This window comes from Equus asinus, chromosome 5 (genome assembly GCF_041296235.1).
Source record: "Equus asinus isolate D_3611 breed Donkey chromosome 5, EquAss-T2T_v2, whole genome shotgun sequence".
Classification (NCBI taxonomy): Eukaryota; Metazoa; Chordata; class Mammalia; order Perissodactyla; family Equidae; genus Equus; species Equus asinus.
The window spans coordinates 45,797,448-45,815,944 of NC_091794.1; the positions used below are offsets into that span (position 1 = coordinate 45,797,448).

At 37.3% G+C, this 18,497-nt stretch overlaps 1 protein-coding gene across 3 annotated transcripts in view; it reads right to left on the reverse strand.

Annotated features, from left to right (window-relative positions):
- Positions 1–17,155, reverse strand: part of NAALADL2 (N-acetylated alpha-linked acidic dipeptidase like 2) — a 1,281,993-nt gene extending 1,264,838 nt beyond the window's left edge. For 2 of the 3 annotated variants that reach the window (XM_070509419.1, XM_044771090.2), the window contains exon 1: positions 17,077–17,155. The gene's annotated coding sequence lies outside the window, so the exon portion shown is untranslated. The remainder of the gene's footprint in view (positions 1–17,076) is intronic. The other variant, XM_070509420.1, reaches the window with a different exon arrangement.
- Between the last annotated feature and the right edge of the window lie 1,342 nt (positions 17,156–18,497).

Genomic DNA, 18,497 nt, shown 5'->3' on the forward strand with positions numbered 1-18,497 from the left:
CAGAAAGAGGAAATTTTACTTCTGATTTCAGTAGATTTGTGAAAACAAAATGGTGATATATTCTGATTTGATTTCCATCTAGAAAGATAGTGGCTGCACCATTTCATTCAATTATTCATTAAAGCTGTAACTTTGTGCTGAGTTCTGAAGGATTTTACAACAAACAAGGATAAATGTTCTAATAATAACCATGTCTTTATGGAAATAAGGAATAACATTTAAGAAGAAATATTTAAGAAAAAGTATTTAAGAACAAAAATCAGGGTTCTTGGGGCTGGCCTGGCAGCACAGTGGTAAAGCTTGCATGCTCTGCTTCAGCAGCCCAGGATTCACGGGTTCAGATCCCAGGCTCGGACCTATGCACTGCTCATCAAGCCATGCTGTGGCAGAGTCCCACATACAAAACAGAGGAAGACTGGCACAGATGTTAGCTCAGGGACACTCTTTGTCAAGCAAAGAGGAAGACTGGCAACAGATGTTAGCTCAAGCACAATCTTTCTCACCAAAAAGAAAATCAGGGTTCTTCTTTGGGCAAACTAATATTTTTCTCATGTCTTCCACGTAAAACAACAGTATTGAATAAATAGAATATTAAAAATTAGAGATTTTTTGCAATGAAAAGCTAAGAATGAATCATGTCGTGTTATATAACAAATTCCTAAAATAGTCTAAGTGGAATACAACCACAGAAGACACAATTTATTAAATCCACCTCAAATTATTCTTTTACTGAGATGTAAAAATTAGTATATAATACCTGATGTTATTTATTCTTTAAAGTAATCTTAACATATAGATATTAGAAGAAAAATACACTCACACATACATACATGCATGCACACACATACACACAGAGAACTCTCAGAAGTTCTTTAAAGTATATAAGGGAACTGTGGTATATAAAGTCTAATGCTATCATGAAGTATCTTGTTAAATAAAAATGCAAACCTTGGTTTATTATCATATTTTGTGACTATTTCCAGAAATAATTTCAACATTTAATTACATTTTATTTCCCAGAATTATTTTCAAAATAAATTACCATAAAGTTAGGGGAAAGGAATGTTGAGGCAAGTTTCCCAAGGAAATACATGTTATTTTCAATAGCAATCTATTTTTGCACAAAGTAGCATTTTCTCCAAAGTGAATAAAAAAGATCTTAAACCAGGAAAAATCCACATATCCTTATCAAGGGATCTAAATCTAAAGACCAAGTATTTTGTTCAATAATCTTTTCCACAACACTATCCATCTTTTCCTACAAAATGATAAATTTTATTGAAAAGAATGTAATTATTAAACTCAGATATGTCCTACATAGCCAAAAGAATGTTTATTATATAATACTGACAAACTGTTGTACTCTCGAGATCAATAAAAAATAAATAATACATAGAAAATCAATACTTAATTCATGCACAGCCATCAGTATTAATACTGGCGTAAAACACTTTATTTTGCATACAAGCGAGGTAAAATGCTTCGTGCTAGAAAAAAATTTAAACTGTACAGTGAATAATATTTCATTCCTTACATTCTATTTAGCATCTTTGCAAATATTCCCTCGAAGTATATTTATGACTCTCAAGCTGCATAAGGACCTCCTACTGAGGTTCACCGTAACTTAATGAAAGGAGCCACATACACTTGTCTGTACAATCGCAATACATCCATCACAACTCAGCTGACACTGTCATACCAGTAACAGAGAACAAGTTTTCAGACTACTAAGAATAAGGAGGGAAATATTCAAGGACTAGTTAGCATGTAATTGAGGGGATGGAAAAAGAAAGGAAAATCTAATCTTAAGAACAGTCTTTTCAATAAGCTTTACTCAATTGAAGAGGAAAGGCTCAATAAAACAAATTTGCATTGATTTAAAAATTTAATATTTATACAAACAACTTAAATCTCCAACAACAGAGAAACAGTTATTATGGCTAATTCAGATGACATATCATGCAGTCATCAATAATTACATTTATAAAGTTTAAAATTATATTTAAAAACTCTATATATGTTATATTGAAAAAGCAGAATGTTAAAATTTCTGATATGATCTCAAAGATTTAAGAAAAAGCATAAAATAGAAAAACAAACCAGAAGAAAAAAATGCCAAGATTTTAACAGGGCATCTCTGTGTAGTAAATTTCAGGTGATTTTTTTTTTTTTTAATTTCTATACACTTCCAGGCTTTCTGAATGTTTTGCAATGACTATTATTTTCATCATTAGAAAAAATGTTTATAAACATAAAATGGTTATTTTTCAAAGAAAATATTCTAGAAGTCAATTTGAAATTAATGTAATAAATCAGAGTAATATTCTATTTTTTAATAGTTATACTTTGCTATCAGAAGAGGATACTATAATCAAACAAGTCTTAAATATCTGATTTATATCATCTGGATCTTTCTATCTAAACTTCTTTGAATAAATGCTAAATGCTTACATTTTTCCCACACTGTGTTTACACATGAACAAAAAAGCTAATGATTGATCTTTTAACAAAATTGATCTTTGAATTCTTCCTTTCCTGATCCAACAGACAAACACATTTAGGGCTTATAGGATATGAAGAAGAAAAAAATCAAAAATAATTCTCAGTATGCTTCATTCCATATGTGTGATTCCAGACGTCATGACTCAATAACTCTAGCATACCCTCTTACTTGCTGGGGATTACTTATGGGCGTTGGGGCGGGGGGGTGGTTTTGTTTTGCTTTTTCATTTTGCTTTAGTAGCATGCATTTATGTTCCTATAAAGTCAGATCATCTGAAAAGCAGGTTTCAGTGTCCCATTAACATGTTAAGGCAACTTTCCAAAAACTTAAAATAATTTTTGCAAATCACTTCATAATTACAGAGTACGTACAATATAACATTCAGGTGGTTTTGAAACATGAACAAAAGGCAAGATTGCTATCATTAAGAGCTATAATAACACTTTGTAAAGCTTCAGTTGAATCCCATTTCAAAGACTGTATCCAAGTGAAGAAACCTTATCTTTGAAGCTTACAGTGGTATACTTCATTTGCCGACCCTAAAGTGCTTTAAAAACCAGCATTTTTAATTGCCATTGTGAGGGTGAAGCATTCAGTTATTCTACAGTTGGGCTAAGATTACCAAAGGAATCCAGCCACAGACACTAAGAATTCCAAATAAGCATTCTTCCAAGTCACTGTCCACTGCATGTGCTTCGCATGCAACCCTTTTTTAACATCGACCATGACAAAGCCAACTAAATAGTTAGCTTTCATTTTCATTTTCCTCACTTACCCACTATCCTCATCTCCTCCATTCTAAAACACACTAGTCTCTTAGTATCTCTCTCATGGCAGGCATCTAGTCTTTCATACCATCCGGTCTTCTATTAGGAGGCCTCACCTAGGCCTTTGCTCCCTAAACAGCGCTACAGATTCTGGATGAGCGCCTCTTACACCGTTTATACTTCATGGACCCATAAACTCAAAAACAAAGCAAAACAAAAAAACACATGAGAGGATTAAAACAGATCATCAACTTTTTATTTTGTCAATAACCTTACTCAAAAGAGTAGGACAGATATAATTACAGAAAAACAAGCGAGTGGAAAAACTCACCTCATAATCCTTACTTTCTCATTTTGTCAAAGACCAGCGGAAATTTTCTAAAAGCCTTGGGAATCACTCCTCCGGACCACACCTTCCCTCTAACCTACCTCCTGCCATACTCTTGCCCATTCCCTCAGGTTTTCCTCTGCCCTAGAAGAATGCTGACTTGCTACTGTAACCATCTCTGTAGCCCCCAAAAACATGACAGAGGCTTGAATATTAACTAAATTAGGAAGCAATCCTGAATACCTCAGTTGTTCTAACAAAATAATCTGAAATAACTAATAAAAGTGTGCCTGTACATTTTAATGAAAAAGAAGGGAAGTCATCACTTATAACAAATCTTTTTTTTTTTTTTTTACACCAATACATGGATTTGGATGGCAGCAAAGAACTGGATTATGAGCCAGAACACCAATTTCTAGTCCCAGTTTGGTACCTTTTGAGTCAAACCTATGTGAGTTTGAGCAGGTCATTTAATATTTCTTTATATATGAAAAGGGCTAAACTAGATGATCTCTTAAAGTAACTTATAATTCTAATATAAGAATCATGTTCTCTAAAAAAAATACAATTAAATGCAAAAATAGTGTTGATTTCTGTATCCCAACACTTGTGCTTATTTATTAGTTTTACTTTATTTAATTAGTTATACATTTCCAAGAAGGATGTGAAGTGGCTTCTAATGAAGCACATATAAAAGAAGATTGGTACAACAAAAAGTTGATGTTCTAAAAATATGACACTTTTTTTTCCAAGTTTACCAATCTCGTTTTTCAAATTCACATGTTCAACAGCAACAGAAGAAGAAATAAAGAGGGAGTTAAAAATTAAGTAGGCATAACAAACTTTTGAAAAAGGAAATTCTAAATATATGTTGTAAGCTACTATAAGCTAATAATATCAACATTGAACTATCATCTCTCTGGTCTATGTAATAAAATAGAAATCAGAGTCTCAGATAAAAACAAAATTTGTGAATTAAAAGAAAAAAAGACAAAACACTATCTTACCTTTTAGTAACTTTTATTTTCTCACTCCTCTAAGGACAACATAAGCTCTGTGAAGCACAAATCAGGGTATTCTTGCTTCTCTCACCAAAGAACAGCTCTCCATGTTCACTGAATTTAACTGAACTGAATTCAAGGCCAAAATCGTCTCCAGTTATCTATTATCACTATAAATATCCCTAATTTCTTAAACCTGTTCACAAACCATGTTTCAGACCATATCCCAGTATTTATTTTGGCAAAAAACATGGCCAAGTTGATTTATTGTTTCCATTTCTCTACTTTTCCCCATGCCATCCCTACTGTACAGTGTAACCTGATGCCTTTAAGTATCCCAAGAGATGACCATGGGCCCAGTAGATGGCATTCCTGAGACCTACATGTGACCCATTTATAATTAAGTTCAATTTCAATTCTGTTATTGACCCTCACTCATTCCTTTGTTTAGCCCCACCTGCCTAACTCGACTCTTCTAAACTCTCAAGCCTCCTGCTTCTTTACTCATAAGTTCTTCTTACCTACTTACTTCGAGCATCTATGGGGACTATTTAGAAAGATTTCCCTTGTATGACCTGAGGACTCACTATCCTCCTCATTCCTGCCCCACTTGCCCATCCACCAGTTCACCCCACAAAACACAGTGTGTGTGCTATCCTCCTTTGAAAGCTTGCAAAGGGACAAAATCTGGCCCTACTGGCTATTCTCACTCTTTCAGGAAATCCTCACTTCCCATCTATTAATCTCTCTTCTTTCAGTGCACCCGCTTTGCTTAAACCGCAAAAGGCAGTGAAATGGTAAGATGAAGTTGTATCTTCAACCACCAATCCTGCGTGATGTTAGACTAGGCAACCTCTGTGTGCCTGACTAAGTATAGAGTACATTTACGAGATTACAATCTGACTGGGGAAGTACATCTTCACATGGCGGGTGGGGGTGGAATGCAGAAGGAGCTTTGCTTTGGACTGCTATGTTATAGCATATTATAGCGTACTCAGCTTTTGTCACGAAGATAAATTCACTTAAGTTTAATAAGTACACTCTGGGCACTGTAATGACAGATGAGTAAAGAGGCAAAGATTAAAAGACACTGTCTCTGCTCATGTGGCAAAGAGAACACAAGGGCAGGGAGGACCGAAGATACACTGAAAACTGCTAATAAAGGCAGCCATATATACAATGGAATATAGGACCACAGTGGAGGGAGTATGACTGATTCTGGGGGCTGCGGGTGGGGGACATTTATAAAAAACAGATATTTAAACTGAATCTTGCTGGATATATCTGTCATTCAGAGAAGGGAGAAAGTCATTCCAGAGTGTACACATGTGCGTACAGATGGAAGGATAAATGGCAGCTTATATTCAGGGTGGGGGTGGAGATCATATCTAAGAGTATGTTTAGGATAAGGGACAGGAGATGAAGGTGAAGTCTTTAGTGGAGGCCAGATTATAATGGGCCTTGTTCAGTGGGCTAAGAAGTTTAGCTTCATCCTAAAGGTAGTGAGGAGCCACCAGAGACTTTTAGCAGAGGAGTGACAGTATTAAATGATCAGCTATCAGACAATGGTTGGTGGATGGTGACTTGTAAAATCTTCCCAGTCTTTCACCCACAAGGAAACCCCCTCAATAACCTCAACACACACTGTCCTTTGGGAAAGAAACGCCCCTTCCTTGGGGCTTGGCAAAGAACAGAGAACAAAATGGCTTCATCCTAGCTCATATCTGATCTCACCAGTCCCCCTTCTCCAAGACTGTGGAAAATGAGAAAATGGCGAAAAGGGAAAAAAAAAGAAAAGGGAAATAATATTTATTAAATATTAGGTGCCAGGCAATGTACTAGGTGCTTCACATACATTATTATCATATTTAACTTCAAAACAACCTTCTAAGGTAGATAAAATCATTCCCATTTTAGAGAGGAGAAAATGGAGGCCAACCAAGTGATCAAGAATCACATGGTAACTGAATACTGAAGTGGAAAACTGAGATTTAAACCCATTCGACTAACTCCAAAGATGCTCATGTATGAAGGATAATGTAGTTGCCCCACATGCCATCTTAAATAATCCTTACAATAATCCTTGTATAGTGGACTATTATTAGTATCACTTCATAAATAAAGAAATTAAAATTCTGAAAGGTGGTCACACATATAGTAAGTGCGTCAATGGAGAGATGAGGCGCAAGAGAAAGACAAGGTAGATGTCCTAGCAGGGTTTCCATCTGCTTAAAAGGGAACTACTGAAATACCAATACCAAACTGACAAGACCCTTCCTTAGTCCTTCCACTACCCTTAGCACTGCATTATTGACTAATGTTTTATTGGTTTCAGTGCTATTTTTGTCTTTTACATTAAAATGAAGGAATAGCTATGTAGACAAAATGCGTGTTGTGAAACTGGGTAAAGAATTCTTTTTCACTATCCCCCAAAAATCTGTAAACCAAAAAAAGGCACGAGAAATGGAGGAATTCTTTAAATAATCAGAAATACAGACTAGTATAATGGCAAGTCCTTTTCTACCAAACATTAATTTACAGGTTTTGTAACTACTTTTCCTGAACATATTGTGATGGGTTTTTTTAATCATAAAAATGATTAGAGGAGTTCTAATTGGATACATCCTAAGAAAATGTCTAGATTATAATACCAACACATCAAACTTCTATGATGTAGTTTTCTGCTTGCTTTAAAATTAAATTCTTGGTAACAATGATATGAAAAATCACACAATTAGATTTTTATATTTAATACTGAACAAATAAAAGAACAGGTGTTTTTATAGATATACACCAGGCAGCAATGAAGTCAAGAGCAACATTCTCCATTCAAAGGAAGAACTGGTGATGATAAGTCACTTGAATCTCACCAATGTCACTGCCTCTAATATTGGTAATAAATTAAACTATCAGTACTAGCAGAATTCACACCAACATTCCCAAAGTGAGGTTGGTACAGAGCTTAGAGACAGATGGTCGCAAACCACTTTATCCTTGCTAAGGGCAAAAATGAAGCCACCTTTTCTGTCTGTATATACACACTATCAGGTTTTTTTATTAACTTAAAAAATGTTCGACATTAAATAACCATTAAACTAGATTTTTTCATTTGAGTGAAATTAAGGATTTTGGAAAAAATTCACATCATATTCAACTGGTGAAATAGAATATATTTGACAAGATAAACACGCTCATTCCCTATCTTGCCATTCCTATGTACCCAACACAAAATTAGTAAAGGAAGCGAAAAAAAATATACCTATCTATTTTCTGTTTTAATCTTGGAAAACTGACAAGGAACATAATGAAAATGAAAATGACAATGATCTGGACCTAATGTTTAAATATCACTACAATAACAATATTATGAGGAACATTCAAATCAAAGAGCAAAAACTGAGAAGAGAGACAGTAATTCTTTGCTTTATTCAGATAACCCAAAAAGAATGGGAAGAACTAATGGAGAAGCAGCTACTACTATTATAATACAGAATGTCAACAGTATCTCCAAAACTCTAAAAAGACTTTAATTTATTGCTTGCACAGCTGAAAACCAGACAAAAATAGCTATTTTATAAATTTAAAATCACAAATTTTCAAATAAATGAAACTAAAAATACTTTATAAGCTATTAAAACTAAGATACAAGTAAACTATACCTTAATAACACATTTACACTGTTCAGATAACAATATGTGAAACTAAAATCCCAGATCACGATTACCTGGAAACACTTCTGAGAAAATCTATCGACAAGGATTTCTGAGACCCCAGTAATAAAATAACTAACCTCATAGAATACTGGTTAAACAAAATAGTAAAGTGAGTGGTTCTGATATAGTTGTTGCAGTTGTTGTAGATGTAGTTTTAACACCTGTAAAAGCAAATGTGGCACAATGTCATTTAACAGTGTTTTTGATAATGCTGAAATGGTATTTTCCTCCAATTCTGGGTTCCACAGAAAGACACAAGGCTGCTTGGGTGCTTAAGACTTTCAACAAGACCTCTCTTTCCATTTGCTCCCCTATTTTCTCTTTTAAGTTTTGTCTGGGCAATTCCAGTGCACATATAAGGATTAGTCATAGAGACGGATGGAACCACATGATATCACCTGGTCCCTATCTTCAGGCATATGAACGCCTAACTTTCCAAAAGTTTTTGAAAACAACTTGAGAGTAAGCCTTCAAAAACTTCTTTCATAGATGACTTTAGCTGTTATAACTATTTTAACTATTAAGCTCTCCTGCAGTGTAATGATAATATTTCATCTTTCTCTTGCAGGGCCCAAAACACAAAACGATCTAGCATCTGCATAAAAATATTTCAAAAATTAGAAAGAAGAAAGTGAAAAATTCCTTTATTAGATTAAATCCCTCTGATTCTTTTAGTAACTCTTTTGCAGGGTGCTGTAAGAGGGATCTTTGTGGTGATTGGTCCTGTATCTTGATTGTGGTGGTAACTGCATGAACCTACACAAGATAAAATGACACAGAACTATACACATAAGTTGCACCATTACCTGGTTTGATATTGTACTATAGTTACATAAGATGTAACCAATGCTGAAAACTGGGTAAAAAGAACACAGGACCTCTCTGTACTATCTTTTTGAAAATTCCTGTATATCTGTAGTCTCAAAATAAAAAGTAAAAAAAGAGGGGGAAGTATCACACAGAAATCCTAATATCTCAATGCCAGGACTCTAGGAGGAAAATAGAGTAAGGAGGAACATTATTCCCACAAATGTGAGATCAGTGTGGGTAAATACCGGGAAAGGAAGTAAACCACAGCAGGTGGATAATGGGAATAATCTGAACATTTGATAGTATATAACAAGCTTAATGGGACTAAATACGATGTGAATATGACAACCAAACTACCTATCTGGGTGTCAACCCATAACCTTTCCTAGGGTCTTAAACTATCCTTCTGTAGAGATCTACTACAAGCAAAAAACTATTTTGAAGTGTTGAATTTTATTTTTAAAATCATATATTTTTCACTGGTTGTCATATTCACATTCGTTTTTAAACATTTAACTTACCATTTAAATTACTTAATTACTTTCTCAAAAAAAAGTCTTTTTGATAAATCTGACACTCCAAAAAGATAGCCATGTTGACCTGTGACTTGGAGCCATCCAACATAGTCCAGAGTACCCCAGTGGGAGAATCATCATTGCATTTTCCAGCTCCAAGATGGTTTACTTACAAATAATTTAGGCTGCCTATTCTGATAGCCACTACACCCTTGGTGACCAGGCTATCTTTGGGAAAATTCTTAGAAGAGGGATAACTGCTGGCACTCTTATGATTTCAGCATGATTTACTAGAAAAGGGTTTATCCTAGGAGCCACGTACCTCCGGTAAACAGAGCCTCCCTGGGAAACATCACTCACACACTGTCTCATTTCAACAAGAAGCAGTAAAGTCTTGAGGCATTTTCACAAACACAGACAATAGAAGAGTAGGCTTCTTGCATAATTAGCAGTCATTTTACTTGAAAATATCTGATTCTTATTTTTAAAGTTTCTGGGAATTTAGTAAAAATTTAGGGAAATGATCCAAGACTGTAAGGCTTCTTAAGTTGTTCTCAGTCAGATTCACATCACTTGAGAAAGTTAGATAAAGGATACTTTCATTATTTAAATGTAATTAAAATTTCAAGCTGACTTCTAGGACCAGTATTTCAAAAAAGTGTTACAGTGTATCAGAAGGTGTTTACTTTGGTTTGAGAACACACTCTGAGAGTTCTGAAGCCTAGCAGGGAATACATTTCAGGTTTGGTTCAAAAAACCTGAATGGTCCCCTCTGGGAGTTGACTAGGAAATAAGTACTTCTTGAACCAGGAGATGCCCCAAGAAGTTGTCAAATCACCAAGCAGTGTGTTAAATTGAAAATAAAAAATAAAAGTCCATTACTATTCACAGAGAGAGTTTGATTTCTTTAAAAGTGTTTCCGTGTTGTGTTTTCTCCTCCAGTTTCTAACTAAGTGTAAAAAGATAAGGAAACCCAAAGTACATTTCGGAATGCATTATTTGAGGTTATTTTATCACCAATGATAATTGAACTCAATGAACAGGAGTAGGAAAGCATGGCCTATGCAGTTATAAATTCACCAACAGACAAGGCTGGAACAATGTAATAAAGTCCCAAAACTGAAGAAGTTCATGAATAATTTTACATGCCAAGGTTGTAAAAAAGCAAAAAGCCATCTGTAATATAGAAAACATTCATACATGGCATTACATATGATGGAAAAAGTCAGAAAGCAAAGAATTTTCATTATCTGTTTTTAAAGGATTGATAGCTCTTCTAAAGTTTTTCATGACTGAACATCTAAAAAGTCAAATATCTGTCATATATTCCTATTAAATCATACTTTGGTAACTAATACCAAGAACATAAATTCCCATTATGATTAAAACTTAACTTTTTAAAAATTGAAACCACATTTATAAACAAGCAGTTAGGGAAAATCATGCTGAGCTCAAAATACTAGGTTTCTATGTAAGATACATCATCTTTCTTATCTGAACAGCTCAGATCAAAATGTCAAAACAATTAAATTACAATTTTGTCTGACATCAATATCCCACGCAACAGTGCAAAACAGACAACCCTGATTTCAGGCACACTGTTTGCTTTTAACTGGCAAACAAATTGAGCAATGAACCAAATTTTGCTAAAGAAAGCATGAGACACACTGCCAGATCACAGAGGTCAAGGAATTCACCAAGACTTACCTTTTGTATAACTATGTTTTAGGCTCACAGGGAAAAAAATTATCTATTTCCTCATACAAATACAAAAACACACAAAAATAAGGATATTTAACAGCCTATACACCAAATATGATGATAAAGCACAGACAAAATCACATTGATTTTAGTTATATGTGCATGTTTATATTTACGTGTATACATATCTGTATATGTGTTTCTGTGCGTAGAGAGAAAAAAGGGAAGCTTAAACGTTTGTCTTCACAAACCTAGTTCTTCCATGTTGTTATCTCATCTATTTCTTTGAATATAGCATGTAAAAAATTACACAATCAAATTTTTAAACTGTAGGACGCCCTATAACGATCTTTAGGTGCCTGCTCATTTTTCAGGAAGACAACATGAGATAAAAGCTAGCTGGGGACAGAACTGGGACTAGAACTCTGGGCCCCTAACTCCTAATCTTCTGCACCAATCACGTCATATACTAAAGACATGGACTCCTGAAAACTGGTAAATATTGTTAAGATAAAACAATAATAGACTCCTATTGTTACATCATTTTATATTTACTAACTTTTTAAGTAAAGTGCTCTGCTTTCAAAAATCCACTAAGGCTTCTTGAGAAAATAATAATGTACTAGAATTTTCCGTCCAGGTATATTTGGATTTCACACACTATTCAACTGTAATGTACATTCAGGATTAGTCAACATCTAAAAGGGTTTACATTTATTATCACAATATAGGGCTTTATTGAACTTAAGAGAAAATCATTGACTTATGAATTAATTTCCATTCTCTAATTGGCTAAAATTATTTTCATATATATTTTTTTCTATGTATCTAAAGAGAATGTAACATTATAGTCAAGGATATAGATGCTATAACAGGACTGCCCAGCTCCAATACTTATTACTGTATAACCTTGGGCAAGTTACCCACCTTATGCTTTAGTTTCATTTGCAGAAATAACAGAACCTACCTGATACCGTTTTGCTGAAGATTAAATGAGTTAGTACATACAAACCAAAATAACACTGCTGGCTCTTAGTCAATGCTCAAAAAATACTAGCTATTATTATTTTTAGTCAGCTAAGAGATTAACTAACATATTGGAGCTAACGGAATCTCAGAGATTACATAGAACAGGGGTTGGCAAGAATTTTGTAAAGGGTCAGACAGTAAACATTTTAGGCCTCTCCAGCCATACCATCTCTGCCTCAACTACTCAACACTGTAGTCCGTGACAAATGCAGACAGACAATAAACGGATGGATGTAGGTGTGTTCCAATAAACTTTACTTACAAAAACGTGGCAGGCTGGATTTGGTCTGAGGGCTATAGTTAGCAGCCCCCTGATGTGGAATAACAACCATACGCTACAGAAAAAGTGAAGGATAGAGACTGAATAACAGTTATTCAGCAAGCCATTGGCAGGCACAGAACTAGAACCAAGAATTCTACAGCTCAGTTCCTGTTCTTTCTATGTCTTCATATAGGAGACGCTTCATGAAGTCTTCCTATCCTCATCTACAAACAGAAACAATCTCTCCCTTCTCTACTCTCCGATAACATTCAAGATTAGCAGAAAACTGATAGGTTTTGAAGCATGATGAGTACACTGGGGTTCAATATACTATTCTCTCTACTTTTGAGTGTTTGATAACTTCCATAATAAAATTTAAAAAATAGACTCTCAAAGCACTCAGTACTCTTCATAAGGCATCTGTCAATTCTCTCAGAATATTTGCCTACATTCTTTCCTTTTTTTTCTCTACCAGAAATGGTTATTTGAAGGCAGGGATCATGTCATTTGCATCTTGGTATCACCATCCCCTGCCAAGACTTAAAAAAACGGGTTTATATTTAGGATTCAATAAACAAATGGTCCCCAAATAACTGAAGGAAAGTCATCTCAAACAAGGTACTATTTCCAACTCCGACAACTTCTCTCCATCTTGTCAAATTGCTCAATATCCATGAACAATGTTGTCAAAATGCAGTCTTTCTCTATACCCATTTTGTTACCAATCTAGTCTTTGCTATATCAAAATCCAATCTGAAATCTATTCCCAGCTAACATCTCTTTCCACGTCTAATACTACATCTCCTTAGGTAGATTCACCAGCAGCAGAACACTGTTTTCCATTAGATCAACTGTGATATTTAAAAAGTAAAGTATCTCTTTGATATGATAGTAATATTCTCAAAACTTAACTTTAGTTAGCCAACATCACCAGAGGTAAGATTCAATGTATTTACCCTCCTCATGAAAGCCTTTCCCAGATTTGATCTTGCTTATTACCTTATTTCCTCCTTTGCCCCAGCTTTTATTTTATAATCTCAGCGTTCTTTCCAAGTCTTCTCCCAAACAGAACTCAAGATAGAAATTCCCCGTCTTCTTTCCTCAACAAAACACAAAGTTCTTTGCTTCAAGAAATTCTCAGAATCTCAAAGTATTTTCTCATCAAATACATCCCTCACCAAATGGGAAGATAACAATTCCTACAAATTTCTCATGCACCACAACTGTCTGCCACTAATCACAATGAGAAAAGAGAAGTGATCCAAAGAGAATATCCACATGCCCCACTGCATGTGTCCACACATTCTTCCTTATTATTACTATAAGTATATAAATAGCCCATAATCCTAGAAACAGATGACTTCTCCTACTGTTTCTCCTCTAACATATTTAAGAACACTGCTCCCTCTTTCCTGCTTCATCAATTTTCCATCTCTGTTGGCTCTTTCTCATTAGCATAAGAACATAGCATTGTTTTGCACATCTTTAAAACTCTCTTTATATCACATAGCCCTCCAATTAATACTCCATTTCTCTCCTTTCCTTTCCAGTAAAAATCTGCAAGAGATGTATACCATCACCCTCTTCAATTTCTCTTCTTTGTCAAACATTCCAACAAGCTTTCACCAACCACCACTCCATGAAAACTGCTATCATCAAGGTCATCAATGATTTCCTTTGCAAAATCAGTTCTCAATCTTCATCTTTAAAACAGCTGACCAGTCCCCTACTCTGCTTCAAACATTCCTTCACTTGGCTTCCAAATTCCACACTCTCCTGTTCTTCCTTTTAGCTAGCTTACAGCTCTTCAGAATCCTTTGCTGGCTGCTCCTCATCTCATAACGTTGGAGTGCCACAAAGCTCACTCCCTGGTTCTCTTCAGTTTTCTAACCCCACACATTTTTGATGAATTTATCCAATCTTTTTGCTTATATGTGAGAGTCCTAAATGTCTATCATTAGCCTGGCCTTCAGACTGCCTGCTGACATCTCCACTTGGGTATTTAAACTGCATCTAACCCTTAACATGTCCAAATCCAAATTATTAATCCTTACCACCACATCTTTCTCCTGCTACCTTCCCCATCTCAATAGGTGGAAATTCTATCTTATCAGTTGCTTAGGCAATTAAGTTCTGAATTTCTTTTACTCTCATAGTATTCCATAAGCAAGGTGTCAGCAAATCCTATGGATTTTACCATCAAAATATATCCACAGTCTGAACTTTTCACCACTTTCACTGTTACCATCTTGGTCTAAGCCACCACCATCTGTCACATGGATTATTATATAGCCTAACTGGCACCCCTGCTTCTGCCCTTCTATTCTTTCAATCTGTTCTCAACAGAGTAATCAGAGTAATGGTGTTCAAGTTTTGTTAGACAGTTCGATCAAAACACTCCAAAGGCTTCCCATATCACCTCAAGTGAAAACTAGAGTCATTACAGTATTTTACCAGACCACTTAGTTCTATCCAGCCTCTACTTCGTGAAGACTACATATCCTTCCTCCAATCCACTCCACCCATACTGGCTTCTTTGCTGATCCTTGAACCAACAATACGCAGGGCCTCTGCATTTTCTTTTCTCTGCACCTGGAAAGCTCTTGCCCCAAATATCACATAGCTTACTCTCTCACCTGCTTATGTTTACTGAAATGTCACCTTCTCTCCAGGCCTTCCCTTACAATCCTATTTTAAACTGCTAAATATACAGATACACACACACATACATAAACCCTTTCTTGCTTTATGTTTCTCCACAGTACTTATTACAGTATCACCTTATATTTTTCTACTTATTATATATACTGTCTCCCTCCACTAGAATGTATATTCCAAGAAGGCAGTGCTTTATTCCAGTGCCAAGAACAATGCTTGGCACATAGTAAGCACTCGACAAATATTTGTCGACTAAATGAACAATTAAGCATTGAGTGCTCTACGTGAATCTGATAATGCTTTATGTAAGCAATTAATAAACCATATCATTTCATTCTTGTTAGTCCTGTAATAAAAGTCTATAGAACTCTTTGCATGGTACCAGGAATACATTGGGTCACCCTTGTGAAGACAAGTTACTTTTATATTTCCCAGAAGTCTTGAGATCAGAGATTACTGACGATTGTAAAGGAGAAAAATATCTGAATAGTGTGAGCTGAATTGCTGAAAGATCTTTTGCTATCAAGAATTCTTAAGGGTAAAAAACAGGAAGAAATGGGGAAAATCCTACTGGAACATCAAAGCCGGGTTAAAACCCAACCCCTTCCTTAATCCTTCCCTCTCCCATTTGCCCACAGCACTTTGTACCACCATCCCAGGGCTCATCACCGTCCCGTCTCCTGAATATGGGGTCTCTGCAAGACAGGAACTGAATCTCTTTTCTCAGCCTGCCACCAACTATCCATAATTGACATTCAAAGAACTGTTACTGGTTTGTACCGAATGGAGTGAATACTACGGGAAACTACGATATAACTGCTTATGTTTGTCAAGATTTAGTCCATTAACAGAAGCAGCACCATTATCCAGGTTTCTGAGGTCGGTTTCAAACAAACCCATGTCCTCTGTTCCGCATGGCCAATTGAGGCAGTAGGACATATGGTCCAATAACTTAGTCACATGGACAGGTCCAGGATCCGTTACTCTGCTCCTCAGGATGCACGTGTCATAGTAGGCAAAGACTAACTGCTAAGGACGATCGGAAAGTAGGCGGTAACTGTATACTTGTTATTCTAACAGTGAGGGACAAAAGAACGCAAGGCACCGAAAGATGAGCTAGCAGTAAAGAATGCGGGAAAAGAAGGCGTGGAGGGCACTAAAGGATAGAGAGCTAGGGAAGAATGAGACCAGACCATAGGGCAATTGTGGGAGTAAGCCGGACACCAAAGGGGAAGCCATCGCTGGCGCTAATCACAGGCTGCTGTTTCGACAGCCTCTCAGAAACTTCCTTGAGAAAGCCATGGTGCGTGTCCTCCGGAGCTGCATCCTCACGCGGGGGCGTCCCTCCGGCCGAGCCGTCCCTAAAGCACAGCTCCGCAGCGCCGCTCATTCTACCTGTCCCGCTAGGGCGCCTAGTCGACAGCACGGCCGGCGTGCGTGCACGTGTGAACGTGTCAGAGACTCGGGAGCTCCCGGCCTCCGGGAGGGTGGTGGGGTCCTCGAGACGGGGACGGGGACCCCCTGGCCATCGTGTGCCCGGGGTCGGCCGGAGCCAGATGCCCCGCGCGCCGCCCCTCGAGGTCCCTCCCACCCCGCCGCCGCCGAGCGCCCCTCGGCCCCGGTCCTTGACGCCCGCCCGGCTCCCCGGGACCCTCCAGGGGTGCGGCCAGCGCCGCCGCTGCGCCAGTTTGGGCGGGAGGGAGGACCGGACGGCTCGGCAAGGACCGCGCCACCTCGGAGCACCGAGCTGGTTTTGGCAAAACTTTGAAAACACAACGACTGCGATTACCTGAGCGGCGCGGGCGCGGGCTCGTCTGCGGTACGGCTGCCGGGCGCGGGCCAGGTTTTCAGCAGCCGTAAAGCGGGCGGAGCGCGCGCCTGCCCTCGCCCCCGAGCGCCGGCCCCGGCGCCTCCGCCGCGAGCGTCAGCCGCTTGCCAAGGAGCGGCCTGGGCTGAGTCACAATAAAAGACACGTTTGCCGAGCGCAGTGGGGAGAGGGGCTCGAGCAGCCGCGTTCAACGGCCAGAGGCTCGAAACTAGGGAAAGGAGGCTTTCTAAAGTGGACAAAACTGGAAAACTTGACCCATGGTGGGAGAGAGATGCGCTGCTTTTATCATTTGCGTATATTTTCCAAATATTCTTTGTATCTAATAAAACTTTTTAAAGACTTTTCTTTTAGCCAGATGGTTGGGTCTAATGCTCAGCCTCGGCGCTCCCAGCTGTAGGACCTTCTGCAAATTCCTTGAATTCTGTGCCTTTGTTTCCCCTCAGGAGAGGGGATGCTGGGAGGGTGCTTGGCTTCGCGCCTGCGCTATGCACTAACTAGACGTTAATTATTAGGATTTAAAAATGAAGGTGGAGGATAAGTGAAGAGGGGCCTAGATGAACAGCTTTAAAAGGAAGAAGACAAAAATAAAGCGAGGATTTTTTTCAAGTAAAAAATTAAACAAATTTTTTTTGTAAAAAATTAGTAAGTTAGACAAATGTCCCAATGGAAGAAAAGACATTGTAGCCTCCAAGGAACAGATGAAGCCAAGAGATGTAGCTGAGGTGAAAAAAAAAAAAAAGGCGGAAGGAGAGAAGAAAAATAATAAAGCTAGGCTCAATGGCCAGAAGGCTGAAGCATCATGGGGGATGCGAGGAGGAGTATGTTTACTCGCTATTTAGAAAATCATGACAAACTCCTTCTGCTGAGGGAGATCTTTAAAAATATTTAAACAGAGAAACAACTGTCTAAAAATGAGCCCCAAGTGAGGAGCCTTCTCTCCAATGAATGAGATTTGGCAGTTCTGCAAAATGAGGAAATTCTTCCCTGTGCTGCATCTTAGGGGGTTGAGTCATCAAACCCATAGCAAAAATTAGTGGGCTGGATTCCTGAAAGGCATGCCAGATGGATGCATTCTGCTTAGTTTTAATATCTGTATGATGTTCCCTCTGTACTGTCAATTTTAGAAGAAAGGAATCTGAATAAAGATTTGAAGAGTGAACTTGAAAATAAAAGCCAGACTAGTTACCTAATATGAGTATCCACCCACAATGAGCGTATAGTTAAAGATTCCAAAACAAGTAAACCATTTCTCCCACTTTCATTCTCCCTCCCCTTTGTTTCTGCTTCCACTATATTTCTTTTTTATCTACTTTCATTATACTATCTTTATAAAATGGAACTGCCTAGGGGAAAGGCGATTTTAATTAATACTAAGGAATGGA